The sequence below is a fragment of the Leucoraja erinacea genome, chromosome 4, assembly GCF_028641065.1.
Source record: "Leucoraja erinacea ecotype New England chromosome 4, Leri_hhj_1, whole genome shotgun sequence".
NCBI classification, from domain to species: Eukaryota; Metazoa; Chordata; class Chondrichthyes; order Rajiformes; family Rajidae; genus Leucoraja; species Leucoraja erinaceus.
In genome coordinates this window covers 99,014,804-99,027,799 of record NC_073380.1, presented here as the reverse complement: position 1 = coordinate 99,027,799, position 12,996 = coordinate 99,014,804, and the positions used below count along the sequence as shown (strand labels likewise).

General features: G+C 44.5%; 1 protein-coding gene across 2 annotated transcripts in view; it reads left to right on the top strand.

The window, feature by feature from the left end:
* The window catches only part of grhl2b (grainyhead-like transcription factor 2b), a 167,675-nt gene that overhangs the window by 29,660 nt on the left and 125,019 nt on the right, over nt 1–12,996 (top strand). The window lies entirely within an intron of this gene.

Below are 12,996 nucleotides of genomic sequence, written 5' to 3'. Positions count from 1 at the left end.
TTACAGCAGTGTTCTGAATGACCTCACATTTATGGAGTGTACAAAATGGGAAGCCAGCCAGCATTAGGCTTTGAATAGGGCATCATTTAATAAACATTCTCATAAAGTGCAAGGAAAAAGTCAGGCACAGAATGATCCAAGGAGGATTTTAAATACAGCTGTTCTACGTCAATAAGGTCATAAGAGTCAAACAACAGAGAAACAAACCCTTTGGCCCAGAAGACCCATGTTAACCATCAAGTACCCGTCTTTACCAGCTCTTGGTCCATAGCCATCTGAATTGGCCGTTCCAATGCTCGTCTTGATACTTTGTAAATGTTGTGAAATAACCTGCCCCAACCACCCTCTCAGGGAATGCATTCCAAACTCTAAACATCCTACAGGTGGAAAAAAAAAATAATTCTTGTATTCTTATGGGAAAAACTTTTTGTATTAACCATATCATGCAATTAATGCAGACATATGCAGAGATTGAGGGGGGATCTTATAGAAACGTACAAAATTCTTAAGGGGTTGGACAGGCTAGATGCAGGAAGATTGTTCCCGATGTTGGGGAAGTCCAGGACAAGTGGTCACAGTTTAAGGATAAGGGGGAAATCCTTTAGGACCGAGATGAGAAAAACATTTTTCTCACACAGAGTGGTGAATCTCTGGAACTCTCTGCCACAGAAGGTGGTTGAGGCCAGTTCATTGGCTATATTTAAGAGGGAGTTAGATGTGGCCCTTGTGGCTAAAGGGATCAGGGGGTATGGAGAGAAGGCAGGTACAGGAAACTGAGTTGGATGATCAGCCATGATGATATTGAATGGCGGTGCAGGCTCGAAGGGCCGAATGGCCTATTCCTGCACCTATTTTCTATGTTTCTATGTATATTGTCCGGAAGTGTCCGAACGGGTGACACTTGCCAGCAGCTGTTTGGCCTTTCGACTCTTTTTTGTTTTTAGTATGTCTAAAAGTGTGTTTTAGTGTGTGGGGGGGCAGGAATAGAGGGAAACTTTTTTTTTAGTGACTTACCTCAGTGGAATGCGACTTTTCTCCGAGTCCCCGTTTTTGCCCTCCCTCGCTGGCCTCGCAGCTTGGATTGGTGCAGCCTCTCCCGGAGTCGGGCCCAGAGCTTCAGCAGTGGGCGCAGCGTGGACTTTCCATCGCGGAGCCGGGCGATCCCTTGTTGTGGGGGGTCGCCAGAAGAAGTGCTCCGATTGCTGGCCCACGGACTATAACATCCCGAAGCCGCGGTCTGCTGAGCTTCTAGCCGCGGGCGCAGGGTGAACTTTCCATCGTGGAGTCAGGGATCACCGGAGAGAAGCTCCGACCACCAGCCTGCGGCCTATAACATCGTGAAGCCCCGGTCTCCGGTAGGAAGCGGCCGATTCGACACCTCCAAGCCACGGAATGTCCATCCGTCCCAACGTCAGAGTTTCGTGCATCCCGGCGCGAGGGTCTGTACATCGGGTCGTCCGTAGCGGCGACTGCGGAGGGTTCACGGCCCCGCCACGGATGAACAAAGGAGGAGGAGGACTGACTGAATGTTATTGCCTTCCACCACAGTGAAGAATGTTGATTACACTGTGGTGGATGATCATGTTGTATTCTATTGTGTTTTATGCCATTTTTGATTTTATGACTGCAAGGTAAATCAAATTCCACTGTTCCTCAACTGGTGCATGTGGCAATCAATGTGAACTTGAAGTTGAAGGGATTAACACTGAAGGGTCTTAGCTCATCGAAGATTCTTTCGAAAATCTTTAATTGATTTGAACTCTCATTGTTACAACTTTTTGCCCAGTACGATATCAATAAGTAGGGGCAATGTAACATAAAATGATTTTCAGCAACTAACTGGGTAATTTTTTCAAAACCTATTGCCAAAAGAATGATCGAACTGCACATCATAGAAATAGGCTCTTCAGCCCAATTTGTCCATGTCTTCCAAGTTGGCATTCTGGGCTAGTTTTATTTGCCTGCAGATAGACATAAAATTCCAGAGTAAGTCAGCAGGTCAGGCAGCATCTCTAGAGAAAAGGTAACGTTTCGGGTCCATGTTCTCCAGAGATGCTGCCTGACCCGCTGACTTACTCTAGTATTTTGCATCCATGGTATAAACCAGCATTTGTAGTTCCCTTTGATTATGTTCCATTTGCCTGCATTCAGATTTATATCCATTTCTTACCTAGATATCATCCCTCAATGTCTACATTTGTGCATCTGAGTGGCAGGGGCATATTCCTCTGCAGGGTCATTACAACCAGCCCTAAGCAGTGAGAGTGACACATATCAGGTTGGGCACATTACAAGAGGATTTGAGTGCAAGATTAAAGAAATAAGAACGAAATGCTGAAACACTTAGCCATTTAGTCAGCATCTGTGAGAAGAGAAACACAAATTAAACATTTAGTTTGAAGACCATTCATTTAGACCTTAATCGGTAAAGATATCTTAATGCTATAATGACCTTAGTGAGACCACAGCGTTTAAGAAGGAACTGCAAATGCTGGAAAATCGAAGGTACACAAAAATGCTGGAGAAACTCAGCGGGTGCAGCAGCATCTACAGGGTCCATGTGCGTGGACTACAGTGGCTACAGTAGAAATGGCTACAGTGCGTGCTGATGGCCTCTGTCCATTGAAGGGTTTCGGGCCGAAACGTTGCCTATTTCCTTCGCTCCATAGATGCTGCTGCACCCGCTGAGTTTCTCCAGCATTTTTGTGTACCTTAGTGAGACCACAGTTGGAGTATTATGGATAATCCTCGTTTCCTTACTAAAAAAGTATATACCGCGGGCATGCAGTAAAGATTCACCAGACTGAGTAATGGTGTGGCAGGTCTGAGGAGAATGAGTAGGGTTGGCCTATATTCTCCAGAGTTTAGAAGAATAATAAATGCAAACAAATTTGTAGGAGGGCTTGATGGAGCAGGTACAGGAAGGGTGTTACCCCTGGAATCAATCTGAACTATAACGTTTCCTGTAACATACTGCAGGGAGACGGGTCTGTAGTTACTACAGTCAGATGAATTTCCTTTGTTAAACATGGTCACATTTACCATGTCTCATAGGTCCCTTGGACTCTCCTCTTGTGGGAGATGAGTTTGTGATCTTTTCTACCAGGTTTTTCAGAAATTCAGCAAGGAAACCATCTGCTCCTGAGTCTTCAATTGGCGAGTGGCCTTTTAGAACTTGTTGGTAATGGCAAGGCTGAACCAAATGGTTTATTGTGAGATGGAGCCAAAGGCTTCTGCATCGAAGGCGGGATCATGGTTGAGGATAGACACAAAATGGTGGGGTAACTCAGCGGGTTAGGCAGCATCTCTGGAGAGAAGGAATAGGTGATGTTTCGGATCAAAGTTCTCTTTTCCCTGTTGGACAAACAGGAATTATTCGTTGGAACATGGTCTCCTTTTATTGATTACTTAAAGGGTCAGAATAGTTCAGCACAAGAACCTGACTAACACTCGGGCTAAAGATTGGATGAAATGCTACACTCTGAAATGTACGAACATATCTCGAACGATGTTTTTTATTTTTAATAAATTTTTCCATTCTTCTTTAACTATCCCTCTTTTTCTTTTTTTTTTGTTTTTGTTTCTTCCTTTACTTCATCTATCTCTTTAGTTCTATCTAGTTTAAAAAAAAATGAAGAAAAAGGCAAAAAGTATTGGAGACAATGTAATAATAACTGACAATATTATCAATTTCAAAATGTAAGACAGTAATGATGTGTACCTATCTCCAATAAAAAAGATTATGTACCTATCTCCAATAAAAAATATTTTCAAAAAAAAAAAAGTTCTCTTCCAGTGTGTGCTGATGGCCTCTGTCCATTGCAAGATTGTATCCATTGCATCTCAAGGTATGCAACCTTGAGGGTTTTCCCTGCAGACAGTGACAGCACTGAAGAAGCCGTGCATGTTGTGGTTATGAGCAAGTTGCTGGATTCACTGTGCTATTTTCACTCATCATCATGTTCTTTAGGTCACGGGTTTCCAATTGGACTTCAGCTTTCATGTGCTTTCAGAATTGTTTTATTTCCCTTGAAATAGGGTGGAGTTTCCAATCCAAGAATGACTTACTTTTACTGTTAATTGGGTTGTGGATCTCATCAAACTAGTTCTGGTGTTTTTGGTAGAAAACAAGAGATTAATTATTGTGGATTTCCATTCCAAGGAGACCATGTTTCTTGTGTAGGAAGGTACTGCATATGCTGGTTTATACCACAAACAGCCACAAAAAGCTGGAGTAACTCTGCAGGTCAAGCAGCATCTGTGCAGAAACTGTGCCGCTTTGGGTCGAGACAATGTTTCTTTTTTTGGTTTGCCCTTCCAGGCAAAGAAATATACTCAATGCCTTATTCTTCGATCTGTCCACTGTGTCTCACTTAGAGTTGCAACGTCAATATCAAAGTGTTTGAGCAATAGCGGAGGGAAATTGGGTCAGATGTTGTTGGGACTGTCCATAAAAGTCTTAATTGTCTCGGTCCTGACTCCTATTATGGAGTGGATGCTGCCACTGCCTGACTTAACTTAAAATGGGGCTTCACAGAGTAAGATTTTGATAATGATAATAATAATAATAATAAATTTTATTTATGGGCGCCTTTCAAAAGTCTCAAGGACACCTTACAAAGATTTAGCAGGTAGAGGAAAAACATGTAAGGGGAATGAAATAAGTAGTAGAGACATGACTAGCACACAAATTAAAGACAGAATTCAATTCAAAACACAATATGAGGCAATTAATGCACAGATGAAAGGGGAGGGGGATGTGGGGCTAAGGATAGGCAGAGGTGAAAAGATGGGCCTTGAGGCGGGACTGGAAGATGGTGAGGGACACGGAATTGCGGATCAGTTGGGGGAGGGAGTTCCAGAGCCTGGGAGCTGCCCTGGAGAAGGCTCTGTCCCCAAAACTGCGGAGGTTGGACTTGTGGATGGAGAGGAGACCGGCTGATGTGGATCTGAGGGACCGTGAGGGTTGGTAGGGGGAGAGGAGGTCAGTGAGATATGGGGGAGCCAGATGGTGGAGGGCTTTGTAGGTGAGGATCAGGATTTTGTAGGTGATCCGGTGGGAGATGGGAAGCCAGTGAAGTTGTTTGAGGACTGGAGTGATGTGATGCCAGGATTTGGTGTGGGTGATGAGTCGGGCGGCTGCATTCTGGACCAGTTGGAGTCGGTTGATGTAGGTGGAGCTGATGCCAAGGAGAAGTGAGTTGCAATAGTCCAGTCGGGAGGAGGTGAAGGCATGGATGAGTCTTTCAGCAGCGGGCGGTGTGAGAGAGGGTCTGAGTTTGGCGATGTTGCGGAGATGAAAGAAGGAGGTTTTAATGACATGGCGGATGTGAGGCTCAAGGGAGAGGGTGGAATCAAAGATCACGCCAAGGTTGCGGGCCTGGGGAGATGGGGAGACAGTGGTGCCGTCGATGGTGAGAGTGGGGTTATTGATTTTGCTGAGTGTGGCTTTGGAGCCTATGAGGAGGAATTCTGTCATCGCTGTTGAGTTTGAGGAAGTTATGTTGCATCCAGGTTTTTATAGCTGACAAACAGGAGTTGATATGGGAAAAGGGGGGGGATTTGGTGCCAAGGTAGATCTGGGTGTCATCAGCGTAACAGTGGAAGTCCAGGTTGAAGTGGCGGAGTATCTGACCAAGGGGGAGGATGTAGATGATGAAGAGGAGGGGGCCGAGTATGGAGCCTTGGGGAACGCCTTGAGTGACTGTGGCTGTAGCAGAGGTGTGGTTGTGGAGAGAGATGAAGTGGGATCTGTTGGAAAGGTAGGAACGGAGCCAGCTGAGTGCAGAGCCTTCAATGCCGAGGTCTTTGATGGAGTGGCAAGTGGGTCAAAGATAATTGGGGACCAAGCTCTGCTGCATTTTTGTTGACATGCATAGGCACCTGGCAAACTAAATATGCACACATACATAGCAGCATACATAGATGAACTCCAGCACTGACATCCTTGCTTTGTGCCACTTCCTCATTTACTCCCCTTGTACCCATTAAATCCTCTGACCTAATTTCTCCTTCAGTGTCCTGCTGATCCCTCATCTCCTTACACCCGCCCTTCATCCTATTCTGCCTCCACCTTCCACACGTGCTTGATTCTCTTCTTCCTTCCCAGTAATTATCCACTTTGTCCTCTGATCCTACGGATCCTCCCTTTGCATCTTTTGATCTTCCTGTTCCCAATGCTCTCCAACCTGGGCATCAGAGGTTATGGGGAGAAGGCAGGAGAATGGGGTTAGGAGGGAGAGATAGATCAGCCATGATTGAATGGTGGTGTAGACTTGATGGAGCCGAATAGCCTAATTCTGCTCCTGTCACTTAAGACCTTATGAACCCTTGTATCCTGGCACGATGCAGCATTTCCTTAGCAAAGGGTCGGTTCATTTCATGATGTTGTAAAGCTGAAACTGATGGTCTTGTGTTGCAGGTGGGTTTAGTGATGGAGCCCAGAGGCACTAATATTGGGGGTAGGGTGGGAGTGGTGTGGGGAGAAACTAGGCCTAAGGATTTGAGTATAGGAGCAGGGAGGTTCTACTGCAGTTGTACAGGGTCTTGGTGAGACCACACCTGGAGTATTGCGTACAGTTTTGGTCTCCAAATCTGAGGAAGGACATTAGTGCCACAGAGGGAGTACAGAGAAGGTTCACCAGACTGATTCCTGGGATGTCAGGACTGTCTTATGAAGAAAGACTGGATAGACTTGGTTTATACTCTCTAGAATTTAGGAGATTGAGAGGGGATCTTATAGAAACTTACAAAATTCTTAAGGGGTTGGACAGGCTAGATGCAGGAAGATTGCTCCTTATGTTGGGGAAGTCCAGGACAAGGGGTCACAGCTTAAGGATAAGGGGGAAATCCTTTAAAACCGAGATGAGAATAACTTTTTTTCACACAGAGAATGGTGAATCTCTGGAACTCTCTGCCACAGAGGGTAGTCGAGGCCAGTTCATTTGCTATATTTAAGAGGGAGTTAGATGTGGCCCTTGTGGCTAAGGGGATCAGAGGGTATGGAGAAAAGGCAGGTACGGGATACTGAGTTGGATGATCAGCCATGATCATATTGAATGGCGGTGCAGGCTCGAAGGGCCGAATGGCCTACTCCTGGACCTAATTTCTATGTTTCTATGTTTCTAAGGAATGTTTTGCCCTCTCCCAAAGATTACTTCTCTCTTTGACTGTTTGCTCTTCCTTTTAATAAACTTGAAGTCTAATCAATCAGTGCTGTGTTGTCTTGAATGTCAGGAGAGATGCTAATGACTTTGAATCATTATGTTTGCATAGTTAGAAGTAATTTTGTACAAAGCCGATTGAAGCCTTAAGGGCCGGTCCCTTTTAGGCGACTTCAGGCGATTAGGCTGTCGCCATATGGTCGCCGGGGTGTCGCCTGTATGGTCGTGAGTAGTCTCCCCAGTCACCCAAAGAGTCTTAGCATCTTTCTGGTCGCCGCTGGATTTTCAACATATTCAAAAAATGTTGGTGGCAGTGGCTTGACGCCAATGAGCATAGCTTGACTTCTCCTGACGTAGGTTGTCGCAAGGTGACGTATGTTGTGGCCGGTGCTGACTTTGGTGAATTCCATTGGCGACTACCAACATCAACAGGCGACAGGTACCGGCGACTGAATTGTCTTCAGTTGTCGCCGACAGGGTCGTAGCTTGTCGAGGGTGGGCGTAGGTTGACTTCGGTTGTTGCCTGTGTGGGCGTAGGTTGCTGTAGGTGTGGTCATAGGTGGATAGCCTAATGGGTCGCCGGGTGTTGGTAGCTTGCTGTAGCTTGACATCGACTAGGTGCTTGGTTGTTGTAGCTTGTCGCAGACATTGTCGTGGTGGAAGGGGGGGGGGGGTCCAGTCGACTATGGCAGTCGCCGGCAGTTGCCTAAAAAATCGCCAAAGTGGGACAGCCTCTTAGAATGTTGAAAATGGTGGCAGGTTTGCTGATGTATGCTTTCATCAAGTGTAATATCAGTTGAGAATGTCTGAATTGAATCTGAATCTGAATCATTCAAACACTGTCTACAGAATTGCTACCTATATATAAATTATAAGCGTGCCTGCTAACATTCAAAATGCACCAAGATATTTGTGTTTTAATGGCTTCATGTAAACAAATCATCAGCATTAATGCAAGATAACATTTTCAATTACCTCGTTCACACTTGGTTTAATCGTCTTTGATCTGCATAAAGCTGAGACAATGCATAAATTAAGAGATGAATGGGTTGTGGTCGACATTTGGCACCCAAAATATTGTATAAACTGGATAAAAAAAACATTGGCGACTGAGACATGGAGCGACAATTATAATTACTCTCTAACAGATGTTTGAAGTGCACAATGTTTCCTGTATTATCTGTTGCAGAGAATTCCTTAAAAATGAGGGAGTATTCTTTCATTCATTCAAGGGAGCGAAATTGTGCAGGCACCAAAAATGTGGATTTCGATGAGTGGCCAACACTAAAGCATGTTCTTGAATAGCTGGATATGCCTGTAGGGATCGGTGTTGTGAGTGGCTATTCCCAGTTAAGTGTAGCTTGCAGTGTTTAGTATTAACCTGTACTTCTTAAAGGGGTGGTGCGTACAATTGCACCAGGTGCTAGCAGTCATGTACACAGTGAATATGGCCCGGGGAATGTTATAGATTTTACACGGGATAAGGGCAAGTGTTATAATTGCATTTGGAAGTTGGATGGGAGGCCTTGATGGAGGAAATGCAGGAGCCTCAAGAAATACGCACAAATGTACTGTGAGAAGAATAGTGTGGAGGTCAGTGGCAGGTGTCACGAGCTGAACAGCTGGATGCAGTACTGCAAGTTATTCAGTGGCCACACATTAGTGGTGGAGGCCAGTGAGTGTTTTATCAAATGCAACATTTGCTATCATGTATAAATGCTATCAACTGCACCACTAACATTGGGCATCGTTCCATTTTTTTTGCACATCGATCAATAACGTACCAATTCTTTCTATCAATCTGATGATCATGTGCTTGTTCTCATTGTTACTCACGTGGAACAGCGGCAACCATGCACCCAGGTTGCAAATTGCATACAATGCCCATTATTCAAAAAAATAAATTTGCTTTAATTAATTAAATGAAGAAATGAATCAAAATAAATACAGTCGGACCAGCCAAACACAGTGAGTGACAGACACACCTCTCTAATACAGGGCAGGGTGCCACACAGGTGGAAGCTGCAAGAACCAACGAAAGTGGACAAGGTTTGCCTGCATATTGTATCTCAAAGGAAAAATTGTGCTGGGACGGCAGTTGCTGAGTTTTTTTGATGGCTTCAGACCTGCTGCTGGACAATGATATCTCTTTAACTAACTGTGTTTCTTGCATCTTCTGCAGCCCCCACCTGATTATAAGCTGCTGGTAGTATGAGCATGCACATGCATTCTCCTATTACACAGTGTCTACCTTGTCCCCCTTTCATTTCAGATATTCCAGAGTTGCATCCTGGCTGGGCAGTGGAGGAAGCCCAAGAGGACTGTGATGGCAAACTCACGCAATCACTCAATCTCACACTTGCACCCACCAGCTCACATGCTGACACTACATACTGTGGCAAGCACCGCAAGTGACAAGACATGAGTGGCCTGCAGGGTAGTGGGAGGTTATTCATTAGGTGAGGTTGAGATTGCATGTGAGTGCTGGTGAGGAGGCTGCAGTGGAACAACTTGCAGGTAAAGTGCACCATAACGGTTGGTTGGTACATTTGGAAGTCTTTCAGAAACCCTGTTCTTAGAATTTATGGTGGATCCTTTACTGTTGATACCTTGCTTAGCTGGAAACTTGAACTGCAAACCTAGGAAGTCAACTGTGATGTTGGGTCAGTTGGGTTATACCACAAACTCAACTGCAATACGTGGTATCCTGCACACTGGTCTGCTGAAATTATTCGTGTACTGGGTGTTGAAAGGTGTTACAGCATTCTTGAAACTTTTTATCCAGCAAATTTACATAGTACTGTTGAGGTGACACCTCAACAGTGAGATCGTTATAAGTTTCTGCATGGGGCACAATGTACATTCCTTCCACAGAAAGACAATGGCTGCTGCTCTTCAGTGTCCTATGTTTGCATTCAGTCAGCTCCGACTCTTGCCCAACCTTGCTAAGATGATCCACTCCACAATTATTCCTGGTTCTAGTTGCTGGAGGTCATGCTTCAGGTCTCTCTCTCTGATCTCCTCCAGTGTGATTTAGCTGCCAGTCATCAACAATGCTCGGGTGCCGAGCTGCACATGTGTAGGAGTACTTGCACAATCAAATGCGCGTGGACAATTTTGCTTGTCTGATTAGTTGACATCTGTATGAAATATGGCACAATCTTATTTATGAATGAGGTTTGAATAAGTGACGTTTAATTTTTGTATCTGGAACAAATGGATGTGCTGATCTTCTTGCGTACGGTGTGCACAGCCTAAAGTTGTAGGACAACTTGTTCTATTTGATCTTACTTGATTGTGCATGCCAGGTTGATTGCATTCATCTAAGCAGAGCAGACCACGTGAAGGTTGCAATCTCCCACCCCAATGTGCTGATAAGTAAGATTGGAGCGCTTGATACATGGTGACGAACTGTAGCTGTGATATATACTGTTTGCTGTGTATAGTGGAGATGAGGACAGCATCATCATATCTGAGGTTGTGAATTGAACAGGAGCCTACTGTATAGCTTGACTCCTGCTTGACTAGGCACTCTTGGTAATCCGAGCAACAGATGAATTATTACTATGCACTGATGGTCTACTATATCAGATGTGCTATATAGTAGCATGAACTTCAGTGAATACTTGTTGCGCATGCGTATGTTGCTTTGAAACTGGAGTCACTGGATAACCCAAATTGCTCAGCGGTTATCTTTTGGTTGGCTGTGCTAGCTGAAAGTTTAATGGCACAATGGAATTTGGCCAGCAGTGGATTTTTTATACTGCAATGGGGCAAGTTGATATATGGAATCCTAACGGATTATGCATACAGTCTGCGGCATCCTGCACGATGGGTACATCAGCAATCATGACAATGTCTTGTGATCGTTATTATTTGAGGTAGAAATCTAGTTTTACGTGTTTATAGAACATCCGGGACTTAATGCAATAACGGATGTCTAACTGCAACGTTTTGCAGATATCTCCAGCACTTGACTGGGAGGTGCCAAACACAAAATCCATTGCCAATATCACCTTGACACCAATTTAATGGAGAAAATCTGAGATCAATAAAACATCATTCAACATTTGCCTCATCACTTTCAGTGGATGAGCAGAATTTGAAACTTTTGAAAGTGCTTGTTTCATCCTGCATGCCAAATCATCAGGACTTCCCTCCCCACAATCGGGGACATTGCGAGCAAACGTTGCTTGGCCAAGGCCAGCAGTATTATAAAGGACCCCACACATCTCCATCATGGATTGTTCACTCTGCTGCCCTCGGGCAAAATATATCGTAGTATAAGGAGCAGAACGGCCAGGTTTTGCAACAGCTTCTTCCCCCGAGCCATCAGACTCTTGAATTCCATATAATGTGCCGCCACTATTATCCTTTTTATCTTTTTATCTATTGTATCCTTCTGTTATTTTGTGTTGCACGGGGAGCCAAATGCAACGAAAGTTCGTTCAGAATTGCATTTATTGATGTATTTCTGAATGACAATAACATTTTGATTGATTGAAATATGTGCTTGTTCATAGTTCAATTGACTACTATGTGGCCTTATGGAAAATTGTGGAGGGAGTGTGTGGGGATGTGAGGAGAAAATTGGGGTGAATATAATAGAAACATAGAAAATAGGTGCAGGAGTAGGCCATTCGGCCCTTCGAGCCTGTACCGCCATTCAATATGATCATCGCTGATCATCCAACTCAGTATCCTGTTCCTGCCTTCTCTCCATACCCCCTGATCCCTTTAGCCACAAGGGCCACATCTAACTCCCTCTTAAATATAGCCAATAAACTGGCCTCAACTACCTTCTGCGGCAGAGAATTCCAGAGATTCACCAGTCTCTGTGTGAAAAAAGTTTTCCTCATCTCGGTCCTAAAAGATTTCCCCCTTATCCTTAAACTGTGACCCCTTGTCCTGGACTTCCCCAACATCGGGAACAATCTTCCTGCATCTAGCCTGTCCAACCCCTTAAGAATTTTGTAAGTTTCTATAAGATCCCCCCTCAATCTTCTAAATTCTAGCGAGTACAAACCGAGTCTATCCAGTCTTTCTTCATATGAAAGTCCTGACATCCCAGGAATCAGTCTGGTGAACCATCTCTGTACTCCCACTATGGCAAGAACGTCTTTCCTCAGAGTAGGAGACCAAAACTGTACGCAATACTCCAGGTGTGGTCTCACTGAGACCCTGTACAACTGCAGTAGAACCTCCCTGCTCCTATACTCAAATCCATTTGCTATGAATGCTAACATACCATTCGCCTTCTTTACTGCCTGCTGCACCTGCATGCCTACTTTTAATGACTGGTGTACCATGACACCCAGGTCTCATTGCATCTCCTCCTTTCCTAATCGGCCACCATTCAGATAATAATCTACTTTCCTATTTTTGCCACCAAAGTGGATAACCTCACATTTATCCACATTATACTGCATCTGCCATGCATTTGCCCACTCACCCAGCCTATCCAAGTCACCTTGCAGCCTCCTAGCATCCTCCTCACAGCTAATGGAAGTTTGATCGGTGCAAATGCGATTGGCCAAATGCCTGTTTCCTGGAAGTATGACTTTGATTCACAGATTTTCAAACACATTTTGCATAAACGTCCAAAATGCATTTCAAAAAATGCATTTTGGGAATTAAATGGTGGCAGATGATGCACTATGAAAGCAGAGGCCGGGCAGTGTTGTTCGGCCGATAGATCTAGGATACAAGTATATAATTCCCTGAAAGTAGTGACTTTAGCAGACAGGGTGCCTTCATTGGCCATGGCATTGAGTTATAAGAGTTGCAGTGTCATGATACAGTTGCGTAAAATGTTGCTTAGACTACACTTGCT